Raw genomic sequence first — 17333 nt, forward strand, 5'->3', positions numbered from 1 at the left:
GACTTACTTAATGGCTACATATTTTCCCAGTGGTAGAAATGGCCTTCCCTATGTAACGGAGTCAGTTCTCTGATGAAGATTACAGCTATTACAAAGAAACCTCAAGAAACTCACAAGGTAGAACTAGGTAGAACTTACATGATTTCCTAATATGATATGTTATAATGTTAATATTTGTTCTATATGTTAAAATATTGCACAGTGTGTGTGTATATATATATATATATATATATATATATATATACACACACACACACACACACACACACACACACAAACTGTAGGAATGTGCAATATCTTATAATAATTACTTACTATTTTCTCATCATTAAGAGAAAGTAGGGTATAATCATTTATTATGACATGCTAATTAATATTTATTCATTTTATATTAAATGATGTTAGTATTCTATTAATAGTCTGTGTGCTTGTCTTGTCTGTTTAGTCTGTTACATGCCATATATATATATATATATATATATATATATATATATATATATATATACACACACACACATACACACACTTTGGCCTTTTCTGGTCAAATTAAACACATTTCTGCACAATTTAATACATAGTTACTGTTCATTTGCCAAATTTAACATGTTAGAAAAAATATAGCATAAAATGTGGCCTGTTTTTTTATTTTCTGCACACGATGTCTGCACGTTCACACTTTGTACTTTTGTTCCTTGTTCCACCGTGATGTTCCTGGAGGAATGTAATTTCACTCCACTGTGTACTTGTACATAGATGGAATGACAATAAAAGCCTCTTGACTTGACTTTAATATGCCACAATTTTACGTTTTATTTTTTATCCAATATGGTACACATAGCAAATAAACAGAGATTGGACTCTATCTAACCTAATTTAAGTGTGTTGTTAATTTATTTTTGCTATTTTTTTGTTTTTATCAAAATGTATGTATGCAATTCGATAAATGTAGTTTGATTGGGGTGATCAAACTTTCAGACTGTCACTACTTATAGCTATGTATGGTTTAATCTACAGACTCCAAAAAGATGGTTCTTCAAGGGATCTTTAGTAAAGAAACCGGTTCTATATACACCCATGAACACTCAAAGAACGCTTTGCATGATTGAAGAGTTCTTTAAATCATGAAAGAGTTCTTCACGTAGATGAAGAATGTGCTGTAGATGGTTCTATATAGAAGCTTTTTGAAAAGGGTTCTATATGGTACCAAAAGGGTTCTTCCACAAGCTTGACATCGTAACAATAGAAGAAGTCTTTTTGGTGCTATATAGAGCCCTTTTGAAAAATGTTCTATTTATAACCATTTTCTTTACTTAAGAACCCTTGAAGAACCAGCATCAGTCTTAAAGACTGAGTACATAGATATGGTATATAATTAACAAGTGCATATAATTTTTTTATACTTATGTATAAAAAAGAAAAAAGCATTTTAAAGGTTTTCATATATTTACAAGACGCCCTGTGATGGACTGGCGACCTGTCCAGGGTGTTTCCTGCCTTCCGCCTAATGACAGCTGGGATAGGCTCCAGGACCCCCCCCGTGACCCTGAGGGAGAAGCAGCTTAGGAAATGTGTGTGTGTGTGTCTGTGTGTGTGTGTGTGTCTGTGTGTGTGTGTGTATTTCCAAGACAAATCAATGGCTGAATCTATTCATATTGCATGTTTAAAAATCATATGGTACACATAAGCACATGAATAGCTTATTTAATAGTATGAACTGAAATGAAAGACAAAAAGATTCCAAGTGACAAAATGTGGTCACAGCCTCTCATTGTATGACATGCCTACTACACTGGAGATTTGAAATGGTTTTGAGGACCTTCACTTTATCACCATAATTGAACATTTATAACGAGTAAAATGCACCATATTACTTTAGCTTTATTCGTGATATAATGTTACCAAACAGACACCCTTGATTCTTAAGTGAAGCCTCAACATTTTGAAACTTTTCAAAAGTTTTAGGGTGAATTTAGGCCATTGTTTTTAGTTGTTTACTTTAATTTGAATCTGAAGGACATGACACGCTACTCCCTCTGTTTTATTCTACTGTATTCTATTCTGCTCTGCATTCATTCTGAAAAATTGGTAAACCTTCTATATTATAAGCCAGTCAGGTTTATTTTGTAAAAGTGGATACTGTCTCTCTCTCTCTCTCTCTCTCTCTCTCTCTCTCTCTCCCTCCCTCTCCTCTAGATATCAGCCCATGCTTTGTTTCAGCAAATTTAGCAGATAAAAAAAAAAAAGCTGCTCACTCGTTCTATGGCTTTGCTGTGCTTCCTCCAGCTAGTACACAATGCATTTTCTCCTCTACATAGTGGATAATGAATGTTGTTCTAATGGAATCTTGAAGAAATCATGATGTTTCCCTGAGAATGTAGCTATAGTCTGAACAGTATAGACGACCGAAGGCCTCCGGCCAAGCCGACCTGGTGGTGTGATATGACATTCATATTAAAATGTAATTTATTTTTTCAGAAAATTGATCCTTTGTTCAGTGTTATACGGTTCTGGACAATGTAAGCAATAAGAGCGAAACGTCCATCATTTTCATAACAATAAAAGGATTAACTGTACAAAAGGAACTCGGGCGCCTGCAGTTTCGCCTGACCTCAGCAGAGACGCGCTCGAGGGCCGCGGAGCGCCACAGCTGACGGGGCTCTTTGCTTTTTCCCAGCGCTCTTTCCCGAAGGGGCCCTGGTGACGGAGCCATTCACCGTCCACAGCAATAAATGAGCGAAGCAGCTTGGGCCGGGCACCTCATTTTCAAAAAGCAAGCAAGGACTTTGGAGCACAGCCAACATGCCTGGAACAAAAGGTACACTTGGAGAGTCGGGGGGGAGTCAAACTTTAGAATATGAGAAAAGTAACTGTACATTTTTTGCATTTTGAATCAAGGACTGTTGGTGTCTACTGAATACAAGCATTATGAAACCCTGCTGGGTTTGAGATTATTCTAATGTTTTCCTTTCTTTGCAGGTAACAAGTCGGACAAGAAATCCGCCACCAAGGTAAATATAGGCCCCTGTGAAGCTTCCCTCCCAGCCCACGCACTATATTCGCAGTAAAATTGTATGAGATGAGCTTCAACAGTGTTAAATTTACACCACGGCACTCAGGAACCCGCTGTTATCTAAAGTACATTTCTGTAGGTGGTCATTCAACGCTCTTTGATTTACTACAAGGTCAACAGGACAGCCAATGTAATACACACATCCCCTACGCAGAGCAATATATAGCGAGGGAAACCTCAGTGTGCTTTCTCATCAACATGATTTCACGGCTCTGAGAAAGATGACACTTGAATATGTTGAAGCTTTTATTATTTGAGTACTTTGAGCCCTCTGGTCCTGCTGAATACCCACTTGTTTCCTTTCCCTCACACAGCAACCTCAGAGTCCTAAGGAGCAGCCGAAGAAAGGTGATCAGAAAGGAGATGACAATAAGAAGCAAGGAGGTAAGCATTGACAGCACTGCAGTACACCTGCTGAGGAGGGTCTTAAGTAGGCCTCACTTTTTAATTAGTAGCGTTCTGTTGGTCTTACATACACAGGGTTGGGCAAAAAAAGTAGTGATTGTATTTGAAAGATGTCTTGGTAAAGTGCAGGGGAAAATATTTTTTTACTTAATTCACTTAGTTCCTCACTGCTACTGGAAGTTTTCTTCCTGTACTTATTCTGGTTTCATTACACGTATTATCATTTAATTGAAGTATCAAAAATTCAGTTTCAAAAATTCTAACTTTTTTTTTCCACCACCAGCTTCAGTCCATTACTGCTCCCACAATCCCTCAAGCAGTACAGTACAACACCAATGCTAAATTGATCAATTACACACATGTCCACTACTAAGGAGGTTATTAGTTTATTATCCCACAAATGAGATAATAACTGGCTCATCACATTGATTTATCAGTCTACTCAGGCTTTAGCAGAGCTCAGTAAAACTGAGATTAATAACTGATCATCACATTGATTCATCAGTCTACTCAGGCTTTAGCAGAGCTCAGTAACGCTGAGATTAATAACTGATCACATTGATTTATCAGTCTACTCAGGCTTTAGCAGAGCTCAGTAAAACTGAGATTAATAACTGATCATCACACTGATTTATCAGTCTACTCAAGCTTAAGCAGAGCTCAGTAAAACTGAGATTAATAACTGATCATCACATTGATTTATCAGTCTACTCAGACTTTAGCAGAGCTCAGTAACACTGAGATTAATAACTGATCACATTGATTTATCAGTCTACTCAGGCTTTAGCAGAGCTCAGTAACACTGAGATTAATAACTGATCACATTGATTTATCAGTCTACTCAGGCTTTAGCAGAGCTCAGTAACACTGAGATTAATAACTGATCACATTGATTTATCAGTCTACTCAGGCTTTAGCAGAGCTCAGTAACACTGAGATTAATAACTGATCACATTGATTTATCAGTCTACTCAGGCTTTAGCAGAGCTCAGTAACACTGAGATTAATAACTGATCACATTGATTCATCAGTCTACTCAGGCTTTAGCAGAGCTCAGTAACACTGAGATTAATAACTGATCACATTGATTTATCAGTCTACTCAGGCTTTAGCAGAGCTCAGTAACACTGAGATTAATAACTGATCACATTGATTTATCAGTCTACTCAGGCTTTAGCAGAGCTCAGTAACACTGAGATTAATAACTGATCATCACACTGATTTATCAGTCTACTCAGGCTTTAGCAGAGCTCAGTAACACTGAGATTAATAACTGATCACATTGATTTATCAGTCTACTCAGGCTTTAGCAGAGCTCAGTAACACTGAGATTAATAACTGATCACATTGATTCATCAGTCTACTCAGGCTTTAGCAGAGCTCAGTAACACTGAGATTAATAACTGATCACATTGATTTATCAGTCTACTCAGGCTTTAGCAGAGCTCAGTAACACTGAGATTAATAACTGATCACATTGATTTATCAGTCTACTCAGGCTTTAGCAGAACTCAGTAACACTGAGAATAATAACTGATCATCACATTGATTTATCAGTCTACTCAGGCTTTAGCAGAGCTCAGTAACACTGAGATTAATAACTGATCACATTGATTTATCAGTCTACTCAGGCTTTAGCAGAGCTCAGTAACACTGAGATTAATAACTGATCACATTGATTTATCAGTCTACTCAGGCTTTAGCAGAGCTCAGTAACACTGAGATTAATAACTGATCACATTGATTTATCAGTCTACTCAGGCTTTAGCAGAGCTCAGTAACTCTGAGATTAATAACCGATCACATTGATTTATCAGTCTACTCAGGCTTTAGCAGAGCTCAGTAACACTGAGATTAATAACTGATCACATTGATTTATCAGTCTACTCAGGCTTTAGCAGAGCTCAGTAACACTGAGATTAATAACTGATCACATTGATTTATCAGTCTACTCAGGCTTTAGCAGAGCTCAGTAACACTGAGATTAATAACTGATCACATTGATTTATCAGTCTACTCAGGCTTTAGCAGAGCTCAGTAACACTGAGATTAATAACTGATCACATTGATTTATCAGTCTACTCAGGCTTTAGCAGAGCTCAGTAACACTGAGATTAATAACTGATCACATTGATTTATCAGTCTACTCAGGCTTTAGTAGGAACTAAAATACATGCAGTTTAAATATGTTTTGAATAGCTTACTAAATAATATAGTATACATTATTTTAGTTTTAAAAATCCAGTACATGCAGGTAATTCTATAATTTATAATCTAAGGCTAACCTAACCTATAGAATTGTTAGTTCACAGAAATGTCAGTAAAATGTGTAGTATTGTTTAAATAAGGAAGTTTTAGTTAAAAAACAGATATGTGTAAAGTAACCTCTACATACTCAAACAAAAGTATTGTTACTTAAGTAAAATAATGACTGCAGTAAAAGTAAAAGTCCTGATTAACTCAAAGAACTGCAGTGGTACATCCAACATCTGTCAGCACAGGAAGTGAAATTTGCCAGACTCTATTTTTCTCTTTTTGATGAAATCTTGGTTTGAAATTAAATAAAATCCTCCAGAGTCAATGGTGTGATCACAAAGCAGTGTGGATGCTGACAGCAACACTTTTGTTTTCTTTTGACAGTGTTAATTCTACAATTTATAAAATGTAATATTTAAATTATTTACTTGTAATACAATTCCACCAAGCGAATTTTTAAGTGAAGCCTCACCAGTTGTTCAAAATGTTAAGACAAAAGATAAAAGAAAGTGAGCTTAGGCAGTGGTTTAAATCTGTAGGTGTTTTCTTTAACATTCAGGTCAGGGTACACCACTCCCTGTATTTTAGTGTTATGAAATGAAAATGCTCTGAAAAGTACTAAACCCTTCAAAATTGCTATGGGATGGGTAGGCCCATTTGTCATGCTGTGGAAGATTAGCGGAAGTTGAAAATGTCTTGGATGCATAAATGAGAGTTAGAATGACTAAGGAAGTGCTGTGCTGGGGGTGTGTGTTATGCGGGGGTGTAGAAATATGGCTGCACACGCCGTGTGTTTCCAATGAAGGTATCTGTCTGTGTGTCTTCCCCTCGCAGGACAGCCGAAGGGAGAGAAGCAGTAACTTCCAGGCCTTCGTGAAGATGGCTCTGGAGACACTCCTGGGCTCATGCAGACGCAAATATGGAGGTCCTCGGGGTAGGCAGGGCTGAGGAACACCCACTCCCCCCCCCAATTGCAAACCCTCCAGATTGCCTTAACAGAGGCAGATCTGCCCGGGCCTCCAATCGTCAGAGACCACAAACCCAATCATAAACCCTCTGTCCCACAATACCTGATCTCTTGGTTCACCATGCTGATGGGAGAATGAACTAATGACCTGAGATTCCATACACTCACCAACCCCCACCCCTCATCCCTTCTTTTTCAACTCCGCCCACGTGATGTTACCTCACTGTGTTGTATATAAACAAACTTATGATCTAATAAACATTATTTCATACAGTTATCACACAACACGTATCCCCTTAATCGATATTCTGTAATCACTTACTCTTGATTTCTGCTCAGTCCAGCATTAGACATTATACTAAATGTCAGTTAAAGGAGAATTCCAACAATTTTTTCAATATTTCTGCACAATTTACTGGTTGAGATGTAAACAAAGTAATTCAGAGTGGTTTGGTAAAAATGGTCCATTCAAGAGAAACAGAATTGTTCAGTGTTGGTGATAGGAACCGGACATCAGAGAAGTTTAATGTCTCTAAAAGCCACATCACTGAAAGTTATTATATGAAATGTTATGGATATGTTGCCTGATCTCTGAGACATTGTTTTACAATAGTACAGGATAAGTACATGCAGGGGGTTGTGAGGTAAAATAGTTGCCAAAAAACATGTTTTATGCGGATTTACCACTATTTTACCATCATAAATATTCCATACAAAACTCAGAAAACACGTGTAGGTTCACTGGTGGTTTTGGACAGTAAATAAAGTGGCTATATTTGTGTTAAAGACTTACTGACCTCTGGTTCTTCTCACCACCACTGTAAAGAAAACTTAGTCAGTAAGTTTCTTTACAATGAATAATTTCACATCAAAGACCTAAAAATAACTAAGTACATGTCAGTAACTGAATTATGCTGAATTTGTGAAAAAATCAGTGGTGGTTCCCTTTAACCCCAAATCCCAGAATTATTACATACTAGAGCTTATTATTCAGCAACTACAGAGACTTCATTGTAAACTAGCTGAGCTATTCTGAGATTATAGAAGTGTACAATAAAACTTTGGGTGCATTGGTGGGCTCTGGTCATTTCAAAGGGTTAAAACAAGAATCGAGAATGACGCTATGAAATACACTGTTGGGTAATTTACCCACTCATCTAAAAAGAATTAAAATGGATGGAAAGGAGAACAAAAGGAGAAGATCACAAATTTAAAATCTGACAGAAATAAATGCTTTCCAGGTTAAAGAAACACATAAAGGAAACATATTAATGAGAAAGCATCAGAATTGAGAGAAAACACCTCAACAGGTCAATGTGTTGGCATAAACACACACACAAAGACTCAAAAGCAGACAGAGAGGCGAGATGAGCGAGGTGATGGGGTAGAGTGCGCCGTTAGGTATAACCTCCCTCTAACACAGACACATGGGTTATCTGTTTATGCAAATGTAATTTAAATTAAATTAGACAAACTATGCATAAAATTGCTCATTCATCATTGTAACGCAGGCTTGGATTAGTTCAGACACGTAACTGAACACATCATTGGTTAAGCTTAGTCGTCCTAATGATGGCTAGAACAGGGTACAGACCGTGTCTGGTAGGATAGTTCGGAAATGGCCATAAACAATTTCTTATCTCATACAACTTTCTCAAGGAACAAACACTCTCCTAGCACAATGATGCCCATGAAGTGAATAAACACGTACCAGACATCAAAAAGACTCAAAAAGCCAAACAAATATATTCCTAGCTGTATTATTAAGAAATTAAGATAAATACTCAATAATAAACACTCACACTCTGCTGTGTTAGGTCTGCCTTGTACCTACACTCACTGTCCATTTTATCAGCTCCACCTCCTGAACAATTGTTCAGTTACAGATAATCCATCTTTTTTTCTGCATTATTTGATTGGTCAGGACCCCCACAGGACCACCACTGTGGAGGTACTGCCTGGATGGCGGGCCATTCTCAGCTGTGCAGTGACACAGTAGTGTGAGTAAAATACAGAGGTGCTGCTGGACTGAGAATAGTCCACCAACCAAAAATATCCAGCCAACAGCGTCCTGTGACCACTGATGAAGGACTAGAGGATGACCAACACAAACTGTGCAGCAGCAGATGAGCTGTCGTCTCTGACTTTACATCTACAAGGTGGACTGACAGGGTAGGAGTGTCTAGTAGAGTGGACAGTGAGTGGACAAAGTGATAAAAAACTCCAGAACTTTTGTGTCTGATCCACTTGTACTAGCACAACACACACTAACACAACACCATGTCATTGTCACTATAATGCAGAGAATGATCCACCACCCAAATAATAACTGCTCTGTGGTGGTCCTTTCTGCGCACGTGTGTGTGTGTATTTGTATATTTGCAGTGGGCAATTTGTGTGACTCAATGCAGCCTAATATTATTTTCAAAACTACAAATTTTTAGTCAGCATAATCTCTCATTCATTTTTTCAACCACTATAATCATCTACAGATGTGTGAAGAAAGCAGTATCAGCAATCTGACTGGGCAATGCTCAGGGCATTTGCATAAATTGCAGTAAGAGAGAGCAGAGAAAACAGGATGTGCATGAGCGGTTGCTGTGTCAGCCACATGCATACCTGTATTATACTCTCTCACCACAATGTACCATGTTATGATGCGCTCTGTTTAATGTAATTTGTCCAAACCATTCAAAAACACATACATTATGACATCACAGTGTACATCAGTGGTCACCAACCCTGCTCCTGGGGATCTACCTTCTTGCAGCCTTCAGCTCCAACCCTAACAGACCCCACCTGATCAATCTAATTACTGCCTTCAGATGCTTCCTCGGTCAATTAAAAGAGGAGTGTTAGATGTGGGTTGGAGGTGAAACCTCCCGAAAGGTAGATCTCCAGGACAAGGGTGGGCGATCACTGACCTCACAGGACCTTCAGTATAAAATGCCTTACCACATCCCTTGTGAGAAAACAACTCAGCGCTATGGGTCTGAAAGGACGTGTAGCTGCCATGAAGCCCTCCTTGAGAAAAGGAGACGGACACATCAAACAGAGAAGCAATGGACTGACTACCCCAGAGACCAGACCTCAACATCACTCCATGTGGTTGATTACTTCAGAAAATGATCGACCAACTTCTAAGACTGAACATTGGAGGTGGGTCTGCGAGAAGCTGAAAGCGAGTCTCCTGAAAGCGATGAAAGCTGTAATAAAGGTGAAGAGTGACACACTGAACACTGAAAATGATATTCTATTTAGTTGTTAAGGCTTCTGAGTTATTTTCTGTTAAATATATTGTCTGTTTTTTTCCTGAGGCTGAAAAATGAATAATGTTTGCACAGTATTGTATTGCCTGCTGTTCTTTTTTATGACAGTCAAGATTACGTGAAGGCAGTCATTTTCCACGATCTATTGAAGAACATGGTGAGGTTGAAGCTAATGTTTCCACGAAGGATGGTGTTGAGACAGTCTCTGATCTCTTTGTGCTGTACATATTTCTATTACTGGCTCTTACAGTTTCAAGGTGCATAAATCATTTAGATAAACACAACATCAGGGCAATGGCGTTTCCAGTGTTGTCATGTGCTAAGATTCCTGAAAAGAAGCAGGCCATCCCCGCTGAGACCTACATACGTGCACACAACACACACACATACATGCACATATTCCCTCTGCTGCTTTTCTTTCAGTGCTGCACTCTCATGTCAGATGACCTCTGTGTTTGTGTGTGTGTTTGTGTAGGCGTGTGTCTGTCTGCATATGTCAAATGGCACCATTTTGTCCTGCTACAGTGATGTAGGTACTGTTCACCTCCTGTTGCCGTTAATATTTAACAAGGCATTATAAATATTTCCTTACATTAGTAAAAGCTGAACTGGTTTATCCTGCTTATAAGCCTGGCCATGTATGCCACAGTGTTATATGAGGTTGATGAGGTTTTTTTTTAATGATTTATATGGGTTGAGGGCTGTACGCTGAGGTTTTGAATCGTTCCCCTTGGCCTTGCGTGCAAGCAGTGTACAAATTAGTCACACTGGTCACTTAGACAGATAGACACTTTAGTGATCCCGAAGGAAATTGGCTGCTAAAAAAGCGTGTGGTGACATCATTTATCATGATAACGATACAATTTCGTCATATCGCCCAACCTACTTGCATGGATATTTAAAGGGAAGAAAGACTAACTCTGAGAAGACCATGGTTAGTGAAATCTCTCTATATATTTTTGAACAACATAACTGTCCACCCATCCATCCATTTTCTAAGCCGCTTCTCCGTTAGGATGGCGGGGGGGGGGGGGGGGGTTGGTGCTGGAGCCTATCCCAGCGGTCATCGGACGGAAGGCAGGATACACCCTGGACAGGCCACCAGTCCATACACCCACATAACTAAAATAGCTAAAATATTGACTTCACATGCTGCAGAAAGGTTGTGTCACCGGTGTTGCTCATAAAACGATTTTCTTTTTAAAACTGAAATGAAATAGCATGAATGCAATATTTTGAATGCAATGCAAATGAATGCAAAATCATTTTTTACATGCAATAACTTTGAACCTAAAGCGTCAGTGGACTATTTTAGAAAAGCTCAGCTTTCAGTAATGTCAGCGGTGTTACCATCAGTAGTGTCACAGCTTTACTCACGTTGTTCCATATAACTAGACCAAAATTGCACATTTGATTTACATTTCAACATTAATCCCCCCTTTGCCTCCAGAGTAGAATGACCCACATGATAAAAACGTACATATTTAAAGGTGCCTAAATATTGATTATGCCTGGTAACCCGAAGGTTGCAGGTGCAGAAAAAGCTTCAAGGTACGGCAATAATTAAAAGTCAGCTAAAAGAGGAAAGGCGAGCATAAATTTTGCACGATGGTTCTTTTTTTATATCCTCTTATTGTAGAGGCTCAGAAAGAGACCCGTTTGGGCTCGCTGCTTTGATCTTCACCGCTTCAGTATGCGTGGTAATAATGTATTCCAATTTTAGCTCACATTATTTTGGTTTGTAGACACCCACTCATCCAAAATCAGGGGTAGAAGTAGTGAGTTTCCTCCTTAGCTGCAGTGACAGCTTCTATTCTTCTGGGAAGGCTTATACTAGATGTTGGAACATTGCTGTGAGGATCTGATTGTCGCCACAAGAGCATTAGTGAGGTCAGCTACTGATGTTGGATGATCCAACTCATCGCAGGTATTGGATGGAGCTCCATCACTCCAGAGATCACACGTCCACTGCTCCACAGCGCAGTGCTGTGGGGGCTTTAAACCCACTCTTAACATCGGGCATGGTGGCTTTAGCATCCCATTTTCTTGGTCGGTGCTTTTCTGAGGGGATTATACTATTTGTGTGCACAAGTGAACGCCTGTGTCAGCAATGTGTGCACCTGAACCTGAAAATAGCTCAGATAGCTCAAAATTGAGTTCATTCAAAGAAGCAAGGCATGAATACTTTTGGACAGATATTTTTGGTGCGCTGTACAAGGAATAACAAGCCTAAAGCGAAGGAGAAAATGAAAAGGGTGCGATTCAAGGTCCCTTGGTGTGTCCGCCTGAATGATGCCTGGGAACGGTGCCTGTGGAAGAGCTACAGCTGATGCACCTGCGCCTGCCATATGCCCTTCTCTCCTTCAGCAGTGCAATCCTGGGCTGTGTGTGTGTGTGTGTGTGTGTGCATGTATTTAACTCTTTGTGACTTTTGGAACATCTCCAGTATGATGAAAAACACGAAAGTATTGGCATTATGGGGACATTAATCTGCTCTGCATAAGAAAATGCCTTTTCCCCTGCGGCATTTATTAGAAAAAGCTAAGTAGGCCAAAACTGATCTTTGGGTTGCTGAGGTTAAGACTGAGCAATATGATGGAAAACTTTCTCACACTTTTTGACAGGAAAAGAGTTTAATATAATATCTAAACTGTTAAAGTTCCGAAACATTCCGTATATGGAACTTTTGCTGCAAAACCAGCCCATTTTGAATTCAGTGTTTTTGTGATTTCATGAAAATCAACTCATTTACATGTACTCACATATTCAGCCTATCGCAGTTTAAATATAAACTGTAGCTATGAGCAGTGTTTTAGACCCCAGGCTGCTTTTCGAATGAGGCCCAATGCAGGAAAGCCATTCAGAACGAAGCTCATTTACATACATAAGTCGCAGTAAGGCACAGTAACAAAACCCATTTAATTCTAAGGGATAAATAGAGGTTGGAAAATGGTCAAGTTAAAATGAATTATGACTGTTTTTGGTACATAAACACACAAATGTCAAAGAAAGGTAGGCTGTGGGACCGTTAATGATAAATGTTCCTAAATGGTTCCTTGACACCTTTGACTCATATAGAACCTTTACCTAATGTGGAGGTTCTTCAAACTTTTAACAGGTTTGATACACTTACATACATAAATGACCAATTTTTCACTGTTAGGTTGGGTTAGGTGTACCTGATGGTTCTTCGAGGGTTCTAAATTAAAACTAGAGGTTGTAAGGAGAACAGTGACGACTCAAAGAACCATTTGAATTAATGGTATTACTGGTTCATTTTATGCTTAAATGGTTCTTTCTCGTTATATAAATGCTTCTTCGTTAGAAGTTAGAAGTCATAGAACCTTTTTGGTATAGAACCCTTTTTGCTAAGAGTTTGGAGTCACACAGCCTCTTTATACTCATAGAGTAGTACAGGGTAACACCCCACAATGACACCAAAACACGTTTAAGGGTTCTATAGCCATATAGAACGATTTTTAAAGGCTCTTTAAAGTAATACACAAAAAGAATGGTATGCTAAAAATAGTTTTACACTTACCTCACATGTAGTTGATCATCCAAGACGTGTTTAGTGTCCAAATGTTGCTTCTTTGATTTGGGGGACTGTTTACGTGTTTGTTAGCAATGTCAGCCTCATAGCTCCAGAGCTAAACTTGGACACCGAACATGTCTTGGCTGACTGACTTCAACTGATGTGAGTGGAAAATTATAGTGCTGCAGACTCCAGGTTTTCTTTTAAACCATCATAAACATACACTATATAGACCAGGGGTGTCCAAAGCCCGGTCCCAGGGCCATTTCTGGACCACAGGCAAATTTTACCCAATTTTGACCAAAAGACTGTGATTATTTTCATATCTGTAGACGTGAAACAAAGCATGGACATTACAAGAAATATTGGGGAGAGAGGAGAACTACAGCTACGGCTCACAGCACCAGCTTCTTATCAGAGCAGAGTCTGTTGTTAGGCGAATATTAACCCTTTAATGCTGAACAATAACGTAATAATACTGTTTAATCTGCTTTATCTTAAGTGATTTCTGAATGCTGTCGTTACATTTATGATATGTAAAGAAAGCGAGCTCACAAAACTGAAAAGGTATAGATTTCAACTTAGTTTGTCTCACAAACGAGATTTCTGGACAAGTCAACTTTAGTACATTAGTCATGTTTCGTTGTTACTGTAAGTAAACAGAATTTGTTATAAGTGCTTACCGAGTGGCTGTTACAGTGTCAGGCTTGTGTACAACAGCAGAACCCCTTTGGTGCTATACAGAACCTTTTTCAAAAATACATATATAACACATTCTCCATCAGTCTGAAGAACAATTTCACCTTGCAAAGAACCATTTAAGCATGCAAGTGGTTCTCAGAGCGTTCATGGGTTCATATATAGCGTTCATGTATAGATAGAACCGCTGTCTTAGCTCTATCCACAGCGCCCAGGGAGCAGTTGGGGGTTAGGTGTCTTGCTCGAAGCACTTCAGTCACGTACTGTTGGCTCAGGGGATCAAACTAAAGGTTCCCTAACCTCCAGCCCATGACCCCCCCCCAAATTGCTTGCTCACCCAAACAGGGAAAAGGTTCTGCTGTTGTTACAATGTCAAGCTTGTATACAAGAACCCTTTCTGGTGCTATACATCCATCCATCCGTCCATTTTCTAAGCCGCTTCTCCGTCAGGGTCGCGGTGGTGCTATACAGAAGAACCATTTTCAAAAATATAGAACCAGACAGAACATGTTCCTCATCAGTCTGAAGAACCACTTCGCCATGCAAAGAACCACTTAGGCATGCAAATGGTTCTCAGAGTATTCATGGGTCTATATAGAACCACTGTCTTTGCTGAAGAACCTTTGGTTAAGGGTGTACAAAGAACCAATTCACATTCCAAAGCGAGACCATCAGGTTTCAGTCCTATCGGTTCTAGTGATCAGCAGGGAATACACACTTGTGTGGGGGGGTGGGAGGGGGGTGTAGGAGGTGGGAGGGGAGGGGAGGGGATAGGGTAGCTCCATCCTCCCAGAGCCTCGGACTCCATCAAAGCTCAGAGGAGAACATCAGGGATGGACAGAGAAGAAGAGGGCGCCTCGCCCCTCACGCACTCCTCCTTTTCACCATCTTACCGTGAATGGACGAGCCGGGCCAGCTGGATCAGACCATCAGTCCTGAGGGAGACGTGACTGGACGGCTGGTGTGGGTTCTGTCATCGCCTGGGAGAAGCCCCTTTGTCCCCGTGAAGTGAAATCTGAAGTAGACAGTCGTGCTGGGGGGGCTAGCAGGCTTGTGGAAAACAGCGTGCTCGGTTCTCGGCTGCCTTTAGTCGGCCATGTGAATCGGCGCGTGAGTAGCAGATGTAAAAATAACGGACTGGTTTTCCAGCTCGAGCTCCTGTCACGCCTGTGAGGAGGACGGTGAAGAACCTGCTCTCCCGGTCTTCCTCTGACACACTAACAAGTGTCGACGAGCTCCGGCTTTTCGCTTTTGAGGGGAAAACAGACCAGAACACGCGGCTTCCGCGCTGCTCGGCGGACCCGAAGCCGCAGTGACCGTTTAACGGTCGCTCCTTCCACGGCGCGTGAGCTGGAACTCTGCGAGTCTAAAATCGCCCGGGAGGCTCCGGAGGCGCGCGCGGGCAGGGGGCTGGCGCCGCGGTGCGGACTCGAGCGTCGTGAACCGAGCGGGTTTCTCTGAATCTGCGCGGAGTTTACACACTCATGACCGCACGCGCGCCTGCACACCTGAGCGAGGGACGAACAGCCGTCTCCACTCGCCAGCTCGCACAACCCCGCGCGGAACCACGTCACACCGAACGTAAGAATAATGTTAGAACGCTTTTCAAACTGATAAATGACGTCATGGGTTACTTTTAATTCACTCATATTCACTGAATAACAACTCGACTTGAGGACTTTCCTTATAGTGCGAGTTCTGCTCTGCTCTGCTCTGTTCTGTTCTGTTCTGTTCGGTTCTCTTCTGTTCTATTCTGTTCTATTCTATTCTGTTCTCTTCTGTTCTGTTCTATTCTGTTCTGTTCTGTTCTCTTCTGTTCTATTCTGTTTTATTCTATTCTGTTCTCTTCTGTTCTGTTCTATTCTGTTCTATTCTGTTCTGTTCCATTCTATTCTGCTCTGTTCTATTATGTTCTGTTCTATTCTGTTCTATTATGTTCTATTCTGTTCTATTCTATTCTGTTCTGTTCTATTCTGTTCTGTTCTATTCTGGTCTGTTCCATTCTATTCTGCTCTGTTCTATTATGTTCTGTTCTATTCTGTTCTATTATGTTCTATTCTGTTCTATTCTATTCTGTTCTGTTCTATTGTGTTCTGTTCTATTCTGGTCTGTTCTATTGTGTTCTGTTCTATTCTGTTCTATTCCATTCTATTCTGCTCTGTTCTATTATGTTCTGTTCTATTCTGTTCTATTATGTTCTATTCTGTTCTATTCTGTTCTGTTCTATTCTGTTCTGTTCCATTCTATTCTGCTCTGTTCTATTATGTTCTGTTCTATTCTGTTCTATTATGTTCTATTCTGTTCTATTCTATTCTGTTCTATTCTGTTCTGTTCTGTTCTATTCTATTCTGGTCTGTTCTATTCTGTTCTGTTCTATTCTGTTCTATTCTGTTCTGTTCTATTCTGTTCTATTCTCTTCTGTTCTATTCTGTTCTATTCTGTTCTGTTCTATTCTGTTCTGTTCTATTATGTTCTATTCTGTTCTGTTCTATTCTGTTCTATTCTATTCTGTTCTGTTCTATTCTGTTCTGTTCTATTCTGTTCTATTCTGGTCTGTTCTATTCTGTTCTGTTCTATTCTGTTCTATTCTGTTCTGTTCTATTCTGTTCTATTCTCTTCTGTTCTATTATGTTCTATTCTGTTCTGTTCTATTCTGTTCTATTCTATTCTGTTCTGTTCTATTCTGTTCTATTCTATTCTATTCTGTTCTGTTCTGTTCTATTCTGTTATATTCTATTCTAATCTGTTATGTTCTGTTCTATTATATTCTGTTCTGTTCTATTCTATTCTATTCCATTATATTCTATTCTATTTTGTTCTATTGTATTTTGTTCTGTTCTGTTTTATTCTATTCTGTTCTATTCTGGTCTGTTCTATTCTATTCTGTTCTGTTCTCATCTGTTCTGTTCTGTTCTGTTCTCTTCTGTTCTCTTCTGTTCTATTCTATTCTGGTCTGTTCTATTCTGTTCTGTTCTATTCTGTTCTATTCTCTTCTGTTCTGTTCTGTTCTATTCTGGTCTGTTCTATTCTGTTCTGTTCTATTCTGTTCTATTCTGTTATATTCTATTCTAATCTGTTATGTTCTGTTCTATTATATTCTGTTCTGTTCTGTTCTATTCTATTCCATTATAT

General features: G+C 39.6%; 2 protein-coding genes and 1 long non-coding RNA gene across 3 annotated transcripts in view; 2 read left to right on the forward strand and 1 right to left on the reverse strand.

The window, feature by feature from the left end:
* Positions 1–15232, reverse strand: part of wdr13 (WD repeat domain 13) — a 30905-nt gene extending 15673 nt beyond the window's left edge. Inside the window, exon 1 of the mRNA XM_037535641.1 lies at positions 15095–15232. The gene's annotated coding sequence lies outside the window, so the exon portion shown is untranslated. The remainder of the gene's footprint in view (positions 1–15094) is intronic.
* Positions 2577–7235, forward strand: LOC119262656. The gene is made up of 4 exons (XR_005129795.1): positions 2577–2815; positions 2977–3008; positions 3385–3454; positions 6566–7235. It is a non-coding gene; the product is annotated as an uncharacterized LOC119262656 (long non-coding RNA).
* Positions 15233–15645: 413 nt separating the features above from the next.
* The window catches only part of asic1a (acid-sensing (proton-gated) ion channel 1a), a 47056-nt gene continuing 45368 nt past the window's right edge, over positions 15646–17333 (forward strand). Inside the window, exon 1 of the mRNA XM_037535642.1 lies at positions 15646–15782. The gene's annotated coding sequence lies outside the window, so the exon portion shown is untranslated. The remainder of the gene's footprint in view (positions 15783–17333) is intronic.

The sequence above is a fragment of the Pygocentrus nattereri genome, chromosome 28, assembly GCF_015220715.1.
Source record: "Pygocentrus nattereri isolate fPygNat1 chromosome 28, fPygNat1.pri, whole genome shotgun sequence".
Taxonomy (NCBI): domain Eukaryota; kingdom Metazoa; phylum Chordata; class Actinopteri; order Characiformes; family Serrasalmidae; genus Pygocentrus; species Pygocentrus nattereri.